Raw genomic sequence first — 10,642 nt, forward strand, 5'->3', positions numbered from 1 at the left:
ATAACTATTTTCTATCCCTTATTCATATGATTTTTTTTCTCTTTTTTGTGTTTTAAATGTGTAGCACTAACAAAAATGTAAATACATAAATACAAATACAGGTATTTTGATTTTTCCAAGTAAGTTGTCATAATTCTAGATCATCCAGTAACCAAAATGTAATTAAGAGGTCACCATAGAAACATAAGTACTAGTCTAATTCTATGAATCATGACTATTTTCATGGTTATCTATCATCAAAACCAGACAAAGTGTAAACATATCCTAAAACAAGGCCAACACTCAAACTTCTACAGTAAAACCATTGCTCATTTCATGAAAATATAGATAGGAAAAGATAGATTACTAAACATACTAGTACTATAAGTAACCAATAAGCCACATGAAATCTAGAACAAGCATACTAATATTTTGCATTATGGAACAAACAGTCATAATGTGATGAATGATGTAACTATGAAAAAATTATTATACAAAAAGAAATATAAAAAAACTAAACTAAACCCAACACATCCTTCCAGACTTAAACTTTTCATTATCTCAATGAAAACTAGAAATGTAATATGGAGGAAGTTTTTAAATAAGAGAAGTTACCAAGTGATGAGATTCAAATGGTTGAGGCATATTTGTGCTGAATATACTTCTCTATATGATATTTATATTCCTCCATAATATTGAATCCTATAAAAAGAAGATAGGCAAGAAAAATAAAGTAGAAATAAAGTAGATGATATGAGTTATTATGAATAAAGAAAAGAAACTAGAAAGAAACTTGGATTTAATATTATGGAGGAATATAAATATTAAATCCAAACCTTTGATTATAAATGAACTTCCAGTTGATGTATCCAATAAACACTTATTTGAGAAAGAAATTCCCCTATAGAATATGTGCAGAGTCAGCCATTTTTTCAAATCATGGTGGGGACACTATCTTAACAAACTCTTGAATCTGTCTCATGCTTCAAATAGTGATTCTCCATCTGTTTGAGCAAAGTTTATGATGCAATTCCTCATGTAAACTATCCTTCCCGGGGGGAAAAAATAATTCAAAAATCATTGTTCCAATTGTTCCCAACTTATAATGCTTTGAGAATGGAGAGAATAAAACTAAGTCTTTGCCCTGTCTTTGATACTGTAAGGGAATGCCATCAACTGAATTGCATTCGCTGACACTCCTTCATAGTTTACCATGTTGCAATATTCAGAAAATTCTTCAAGGTGCAAGTATGAGTTTTCTGATATTTCTCCTCCAAATTTATAATCTTATATCATGGTAATTAATTCTAGGTCTAATTAGAAACTTTTTTCTTCAATATGAGGTTGCACAATGGGAAACATAAATCTTACAGAAATGGGAGTAGAAAATTCTCTTAAAGGTCTGCTTGGCATGTTAGTGCTCATGGACATCTAAAAAAAATTATGAAAAAAAACAAAAAAAAAATACATAATTGAGAGCAAGAAAGAAAATGCAGAAATTAAGGAAAGAAAATACTGAACTTTAAACTAATAACAAAAAATAATGTAAAATTTAAACTACAAGAAAGAAAGGTGCAGAAATAAAATTAAACAAGTAAAAAAAAACTATTAACATGTCTAGAGTAACTCATATGCTAATCAACTAATGTTAATGCGAACAGTCCCTAGCAATAGTGCCAAAAACTTGATGTGAGCTCGCAAATATATGGGTATTGTCAAATAAGAAAATATAGATCCCATGAGGACTGTTGATTAAGCACTATCTAACTTTGCATGATGAATTATCTAGACAACCAGAAGGGTGGTTTTGGTCACTAATGCTTTAGAGAGAAAGAGAAGGAAAGAGAGAGAGTAGAGAATAAACATAGGTGAGTGAAGGATGATAGATTCTAGGATTTTGGTTTTGTTATCATACTAGTTAATGCCCCTATGCATTGTTCATCTACTTAACTTCATGCATACACTCGTGTAGAAATTCTAACTAAAGTCCAACACAACTTCCGCGCAAGTCACACCGAAGAGTTTACGTAAGTTCTAACGCCATTAAGTAAAGAAATAACTCAAGAAAGTCTGGTTAAAGGGATTGATGTGCATAGATTATTTATGTTATCTTGTATTATTTAACGCATATCTTGTTATATTCATTTCCTATGATCTATGCTTTCACACCCTTTATTTGTTAATTTCAATATAATTATTATTTTGTGTCTAGAGATATGTTTGGTGTTTATTTTCATTTTCAGGAACAATAAAGGATTTAAAAGATGCAAAAGAAGACTTCCAGAGTTAAATTGAACCTAGCCATGCCTTGAGGCATAGCCAGGTGAAGCTCTAGAAGGAGGTTGTACCAAATAGTACGGCCAAGGAACTAGTAAAGTCACTGGCCATGTCAAATGACATGGCCAGGAAGAAGAATCAACACCAGTGAAGACAAGTCGTGTCTCAAGGCATGACCAAGAGCCAACCCATGTAGATTTCCAGAGCAAAAATGGACTAGGCCGTGCCCTGAGGCACGACCATGTCTCAAAAAAAAAAAAAAAAAAATTAGAAAATGTAGATTTGAAGAACTGGTCATACCAAATAGCACAACCCAGAAGGTGAAATAGAGCAACCTCTACTCTCGTCGTGCCAATATGCACGACTAAGAAGCCAGAGATAGCTTTAGCCGTGCCTGATGGCACGACCAAGCTATCTGGCCAGAGCCAATTTGGCTTTAGTCGTGCCAAATGGCACGGCTAGATACCAGAGATGGTTTAGGTCATGCCAAGAGGCATGAACACCCCGTGCTCTCACCTTTATATAAGGGGCACTTCATCCCCTTTGAAAGAGAGGAAGTTCCAAGATGGGAGGAGACCCTCTAGGTCAAATCCTTGCATTTGGAGATGTCATCTGGGTGATCCTAGGTCGTTCTATTGCTCTATCCTCATCGTCACTCCAAGATTTGTATCTAAGGACTTCACTTGACATCAAAGGATAAGTTTCTTCTCCCCTTCCTTAGGTTTTCAAAGTTTTTATTGTTAGGACCAAAAGTAGCTAGAGGGGGGGGTGAATAGCTCGTCGCGTGCCCGTTGTTCGGCGTTGCTTGTTTCTTCGAAGATGTGCAGCAGAAAATACAGAAACAAATCACACAACGCTAACACGGTTGGTTTACTTGGTATCCACCTCACAAGAGGTGACTAGTCCAAGGATCCACACCTACACACACACCCTCCACTAATAAAACTCTCCTTTATGGTAACTACCAAGGGCGGAGAAGCCCTACAAGACTCAATACAAGAAGAAAGGGGAAATACAAGCTCACAAGCTTACAATGAGTGCATAAGCCCTAACCCTAGTTTCTTCTCCTTGCTTTGATCCGCCTCTTGACTTGGAAGAACCTCCAAGAACCTTCAAGAACTGGCGATCTCGAGCTTGAGAAGAGCTGTGGAGGAGCTGGTGAAGATCTGAAATGAATCGGTGAAGAAGTGCTGAAGGAGACGCTCGCCTGCAACTCAAATACGATGCAACGGTCGGATCCCGATCGATTCGAAAACTCCCAATCGATCGGGGAGGCTTTGAATCGATTCACGGATCGATCCAGAGCGCCTCTGTGCTCTGGAAAAATGCCTGGATCGATCCACGGATCGATCCAGGGCTTATCGTGCGAAGCAGTAGCGTCCCAATCGATCGGCTGATCGATTGGGACCTCTGGATCGATCCACTGATCGATTCAGAGGCTCTCTGTTCGCTAGGAAAGGCCTGGATCGATCCACTGATCGATCCATCTCTTGGTTTTTTTTGCCCAAAACCAAGTCCCAAGCCTCTCAAACCAACATCCGGTCAACCTTGACCTGTTGGTCCATCATGCCTAGCATCTGGTCACTCCCTTGACCTGCCAGAACTTCCCAACACCAGATATCCGATCATCCTTGATCCATCTGGATTTTCCCTTGCCTGGCTTCACTCACCAGGGCTTTCACCTAGCTTCACTCACTAGGGTTTTCCTTCTGCCTAGCTTCACTCACTAGGATTTCCATCTGCCTAGCTTCACTCACTAGGACTTTCACCTGGCTTCACTCACCAGGATTTCTATCTGCCTAGCTTCACTCACTAGGACTTTCACCTGACTTCACTCACCAGGGTTTCCTTCCAGTCAGGTATACCTACTTGACTCTTCTTCATTCACACTGATCAGTCCCTGATCAGAATCTCCCCATATGAACAACTGCACCTGCATTGTCCATGTGTCTACATGTATTGTCAAACATCGAAACTATGACCAAGACTCAAGCTTGGTCAAACCAGTCAACCTTGACCTAAGGGATATTGCACCAACAATCTCCCCCTTTTTGATGTTTGACAATACCTTTAAGTTTGGACCATTCTGAGTTAAGCTAATCCCATAGCCTTAACTCCATTCATGCCAAAGTATGAATGTTGGTTCCCTTCATTCTCCCCCTATGACCTCCCCCATAGGTAATGAAGGCCTAACTTAAACCACACATTCTCCCCCTATTGGCACACATCAACTCATCTTTGAGCACACATCAACCCGTGCCTCAATTTTGGGCACACTTCAACAAATGCCCCATTGTTGAAAAACTCTCCCCCTGAAGAGTTGCTCATCGTTGTTCACAACTTCACTCGTTGTGACCAACACGATAATGAAGGACCCATTCCCTTCATTTTCAAAATAATGCTCGCTCTGGAGCATTAACATGGTCTAATGACCCAAATGAAGGTCCCATACCCTTCATTTATCCTTAACCCTACATTTTTCCTCAATGTAGGCAAATGCCCATCCTTGAGCATTATCCACTTAACGGAAGGTTAACCACCTTCCAAGGTTCATGAAAAATAATTTTCATACCTTTAAAGAGTCCCTCCCCCTAAAGACATGGTGGTAACTTCTGTCATTACACCAACAATGACTTGGAATCCCTAATCCTTTAGGAAACCCAAATTTAGAAGTTTTGAGGTTCAAATATTCAAAATTTGAAACAAACCTCACCCAAGACTTCAATATAGTCTTCCTTAACCAATCCATCCTTGTTTTCAACACGAAAACACCCTTTTTATGTATACAAATGTATTTTGAGGGGTTTGGAATGGTTACCTAGACTAACATAGGTTCAAAATGCTGAAATCAGGCCTTCCCAGCCAAAATCAGCAACTTGGATCGATTGGAGTTGGGTTCCAATCGATTGAACCTTGCTGAATCGATCCACTCATCGATTCAGGCCTTGTGGATCGATCGCCTGATCGATCCCGCAAGCTTCTGTTCGCGAGAAGCTTGCTCCCAATCGATCCACTGATCGAATGAGACCCTCAATCGATCGGTGGATCGATTGAGGTCTGATAGTTGCTGAAAAATGAATTCAGTCACCTTCAGAGGCCCCTAGAAAATTCTACAAAAATTCAAAAATCATGAAATTTCGTGTAGACATTGTTTAGGGTATACTTTATCATGGAAAAATAGTTTTCTATGAAAATACATCATATTTTCAAAGATTGACACAAGCTTAAAAACTTGCTAAAACTTGAGCGTTTTCTTCAAGTTTTGTGTCTAACTATTTAATGGTAATTACTATCATAAGATAGCCTTCACCAAGGTTTTCCAAAAATCTTTTAAAATAATTTTCAAAACCAATATCCCATCACATTCCTTGGGCTTAATGCACATGACTTGTACATTAGCTTTCCTAATGATGGGAAAACACATAACTATGTGTTTTGATGACTCTAAAACTCAAAAGAATGCACTAAATCAGCATCTTGAGTTTTAGTCATCTTCCTAACATTTCACTTGTATCTAATGTGCACTAAAACACATACAAGTCACCTTATAGTCCTTGTGAGATGTGAGATTTTGGTTTTGCCCTATTCTAGGGATCATGCATATCTATCAAGGCATTTTAGAGATATTAGACATCCACCTAGGATGTCACTAGTTAATTGTTAGTTAGAGCCCTAGAGCCAATCATTTGATGGTTGTATGGACTCATTGTATCATATTCTTGTATATTAATAAAGGCATTTGTTTGGTTATTATACTTATTTGTATTAGTGCCAAATAGACTAAGTATAATAGCGTCCTTGAGTAGAAGGTTCATACCTATATCAATCGATTAGTTGAATCGATAGTGAGATGATATAGGGAACACTACTCTAAATCATTCCTAGTCGAGTATTAACATTCAGGGACAATGTTAATGCAATAAGACTAGCATGTAGGTCAACTCGATGACTTGATCTCACAAGTCATGGATATGGAGATATCAAGTTGACACATGGGTATGCATTGGAGAATGTATACTGAATGACCCGCCATGAGAAAGTATCATGGATCGTTATATGAGTGTCATATACTTTCTCATGTGGCTATTAGTATGACTATTAGTCCTTGGACCTGAAGTCACCATGGATCCCTACATAAGGAGTTATGTACTTTGGTTTCGTCAAACGTCACCCGTAACTGGGTGGACTATAAAGGCGATTACTGGGTATATAACGAATTATATAGAGGGATGTGAGTGATGTAGATGTGATCTATCCCTCCCATATGACGGGAGTGACATCGGTATTCTTGATAGAGTGAGACCACTAAGTGCATGGCCATGCCCAAATGAGTCAACATGAGATGTTGAGCTCATTTGATTGAGTGAGTCTACTTGGGGTTCAAGATTTAGATTGATTAGAGGATGACACGGTCTATGCCTCATATTGATCAATCTAGATGTCTAGGATAGAAGGACACTTGTCATTATTTTGTGAGGAGTCACAATTGGTAGTCAAAAGGTGATGTCGGATCTCGACATTCTTGTAACTTGGGTAGTAATGATGTGTTGCTAGATACCGCTCATTACTTATGCTCCTAAATGTGTTTAGGGCATTGCCAACGTTACAAGAACCTATAGGGTCACACACTAAGGGCAATTAGATGGAGATTAGGTTCATATGATGAACCAAGAGGATTAGATTCATTTGATGAATCAAATTGGATTAAGAGTAATCCTAATTGGGCTAACTTGAGTTGAACTCAAGTTGATTCATGTATTCAATGAGTCTAATTTAGATTATGACTCATTAAATCAACTTAATTTAATGAATTAGATTCATTATATTAAGTTGACTTGAATCAAATGGTTAGATTAGATCAACCATGGAAGAGATTTGGTCAAGTTTGACTTGACTTGAGAGGAAGTTTAAAAGTCAAGTTTGACTTGACTTTATGCCACCTCATTGGTGAGTTGGCATTGATGTGGACCAATGATGATGCACCACATCATCATGGTTGCCACCTCATGGAAGTTACAAAGCCATTTTCTTAATAACTTCATATTAATTGCAATTAATGCAATTAATTTGGGAGTTTTCACAAGGTAGAGTGGCTGGCCACTTTGGGATTCATGTGGATTTCATTTTTCCATTCAAGTGGTGTATCTTCTTCTTCCTCCTCTTGAAGCTCTTCCTCTCCCTCTCCTCCTTGCCTTGGCCGAATCTTACCAAGGTGCTAGCACACCTTTGCGTAAGGTTTTCTCCACCTACGTGTCCGTGTGGATACATATAGAGGTTGTCTACTTAGATTAGATCTAAGTTGTGCACATGATGCACCCTTGCGATTAGATTAGATCTAAGTCGTGCACAAGATGCATCCTTCTCGATTAGATTAGATCTAGATTGAACCAACTCTAAATGCCTAACCATGCCGTGATACCTATCACTACCTCGATCACATGTATTGTTGAATCTGCCAAAGCAGAGCAATACATATTATCTTGGTAGGGTACGGAGGGACAATCTTGGTCCCGCCTATCAACGCATGGGTGAATACAAACTCAATTAGATTGAGTATTCCTAGTTACTCGGTTGGATTGAGTCAACTATAGGCATTATTCCAACGGTTGGAAAAGATAGGTCAAAATCACATCTATATTAACTCTCGGGCGTATTAGCCAAAGCTAACTCGAGTTTTAATATAAATGCGGATATTGATTCTATAAACAAGAGTTGCATAGAGATGTAATTGGTAATCGTTACCTACCGATCATACTAAGCCTTGGGCGTATTAGCCAAAGCTAACTCAAGGGTTAGTATGATGTGGATCTTGTCCCACATGAATTATAGTATTCAGTGGGAGCATCATTTAGTTAAAGGCCTAATTAAATGATTTTTAAAGAATATGATATTTATTTCTGCAAATTTTTCTATTGTAGATAACCATGACGTCGAACACGAATTCCTTCTCCCTGCGATCTGTCCTTGAGAAGGACAAGCTCAACGGAGCGAATTTCCTGGACTGGTACAGGAACTTGAGAATAGTTCTCACCCAGGAACGTACACTGTACGTTCTGGAGCAGCCCATTCTGGAGGTTCCTCCTGCCACTGCCATGCGAGCTGACCGGGATGCTTACAAGAAGCATCAAGATGACGCATTAGATGTGTCCTGTCTAATGCTCGCAACCATGAACTCTGAGCTTCAGAAGCAACATGAGTTGATGGGTGCTTACGATATGGTTGCACATCTTCGTCAACTATATCAAGGACAAGCAGGGCACTGGAAGAGGAACTTCACAGGACACCTGGAAGATCTTAACAAGAAGAGAAATAAGATTTCTACTTCAGGTATAAATGTTATAGAAGTCAACCTCTCTATTTCTTCGTCGTAGGTATTAGATACCGGATGTTCTTCGCACATTTGTACTAATGTACAAGCACTGAAAAATAGCAGAGCATTGACAAAGGGCGAGATAGACCTACGAGTAGGCAATGGAGCACGGGTTGCTGATGTTGCTGTAGGGACTTATTTTCTATCTCTGCCCTCTGGGCTTATACTAGAGTTAGACGATTGTTGTTATGTGCCTACTCTTACTAAGAACATAGTTTCAGTTTCTTGTTTAGACAAGAAAGGATACTCTTTTATAATAAAAGATAAATGTTGTTCTGTTTATTTAAAAGATATGTTCTATTGTAGTGCACCACTAATAAACGGACTCTATATTTTAGACCTTGAGAGCCCTATTTATAACATTAGTACCAAGAGGTTCAAGTCAAATGACATGAACCAAACCTACCTCTGGCACTGTCGCTTAGGTCATATAAATGACAAGCGCTTATCCCAGCTCCATAAGGATGGTTTGCTGGACTCATTTGATTTAGAATCATATGAGATATGCGAGTCATGCCTACGAGGCAAGATGACCAAGACCCCCTTTCGTGGGCATAGCGAGAGAGCAACTGATTTGTTTGGACTCATACATAGTGATGTATGTGGCCCTTTCAATGTCGCTGCTAGAGGCGGTTATAGGTACTTCATCACATTTACTGATGATTTCAATAGATACGGTTATGTGTACTTGATGACACATAAGTCGGAATCCTTTGAAAAGTTCAAAGAATTCAAGAATGAAGTACAGAACCAGCTTGGCAAGAGTATTAAGATACTTCGATCAGATCGAGGTGGTGAATACTTAAGCCATGAGTTTCGTGACTATTTAGCTGAGTGTGGGATTCTATCCCAACTCACTCCTCCTGGAACACCATAGTGGAATGGTGTATCCGAAAGGAGGAATCGTACCTTATTAAATATGGTACGATCTATGATGAGTCACACAGATCTTCCGACATACTTTTGGGGCTATGCTCTAGACACGGCAGCTTTCATTCTCAACCGAGTTCCATCCAAGGCCGTGATAAAGACACCATATAGGATATGGACTGGGAGAGATGCCCAGGTGTCTTTCATGAGGATTTGGGGCTGTGAGGCTTACGTACGACGTCAAGTCTCAGACAAATTAGGACTCAAATCCGACAAGTGCTATTTCATCGGATATCCCAAGGAAACTAAGGGATATTACTTCAGCACAAGGTTTTTGTGGCAAAGACTGGAGTCTTTCTAGAAAGGGACTTTGTTTCTAGAAAGACTAGTGGGAGCACGTTCGATCTTGAAGAAGTTCAAGATGCGAACAATAGCACTGATGCCTCGATGGAAATTGAACTGGAACCACAAAGTGTTGAGGATAATGTTCCACAAGGAGTTGAGGAACAACAACCAGTTCAAGTAGACATACCTCTTCGCAGGTCTGATAGAGTACGTCGTCAGCCTGAGAGATACACTTTTCTCTTGTTTGACCATGATGACATTGTGCTCATAGAGGATGAGCCTACCACCTATCAAGAAGCTGTGATGAGACCAGATTCCGAGAAATGGCTAGAAGCCATGAGATCCGAGATGGAATCCATGTACACCAACCAAGTATAGACTTTGGTTGATCCACCTGAAGGGGTAAAACCCATTGGGTGCAAGTGGGTCTTTAAGAGAAAGACTGACATGGATGGACTTATCTATAAGGGTCGCTTGGTAGCTAAAGTGTTAGTTAGAGCCCTAGAGCCAATCATTTGATGATTGTATGGACCCATGTATATCATATTCTTGTATATTAATAAAGGCATTTGTTTGGTTATTATACTTATTTATATTAGTGCCAAATAGACTAAGTATAATAGCGTCCTTGAGTAGAAGGTTCTTACCTATATCAATCAATTGGTTGAATCGATAGTGAGATGATATAGGGAACACTACTCTAAATTATTCCTAGTCGAGTATTAACATTCAGGGACAATGTTAATACAATAAGACTAGCATGTAGGTTAGCTCGATGACTTGATCTCACAAGTCATGGAT

At 39.1% G+C, this 10,642-nt stretch overlaps 1 non-coding gene across 1 annotated transcript; it reads left to right on the plus strand.

The window, feature by feature from the left end:
- Window positions 1–913: 913 nt before the first annotated feature.
- On the plus strand, window positions 914–1,019 carry LOC122025913. Its single transcript, XR_006123926.1, has one exon. It is a non-coding gene; the product is annotated as a small nucleolar RNA R71 (small nucleolar RNA).
- The last annotated feature ends 9,623 nt before the right edge of the window (window positions 1,020–10,642 follow it).

The sequence above is a fragment of the Zingiber officinale genome, chromosome 9B, assembly GCF_018446385.1.
Source record: "Zingiber officinale cultivar Zhangliang chromosome 9B, Zo_v1.1, whole genome shotgun sequence".
NCBI lineage: Eukaryota > Viridiplantae > Streptophyta > Magnoliopsida > Zingiberales > Zingiberaceae > Zingiber > Zingiber officinale.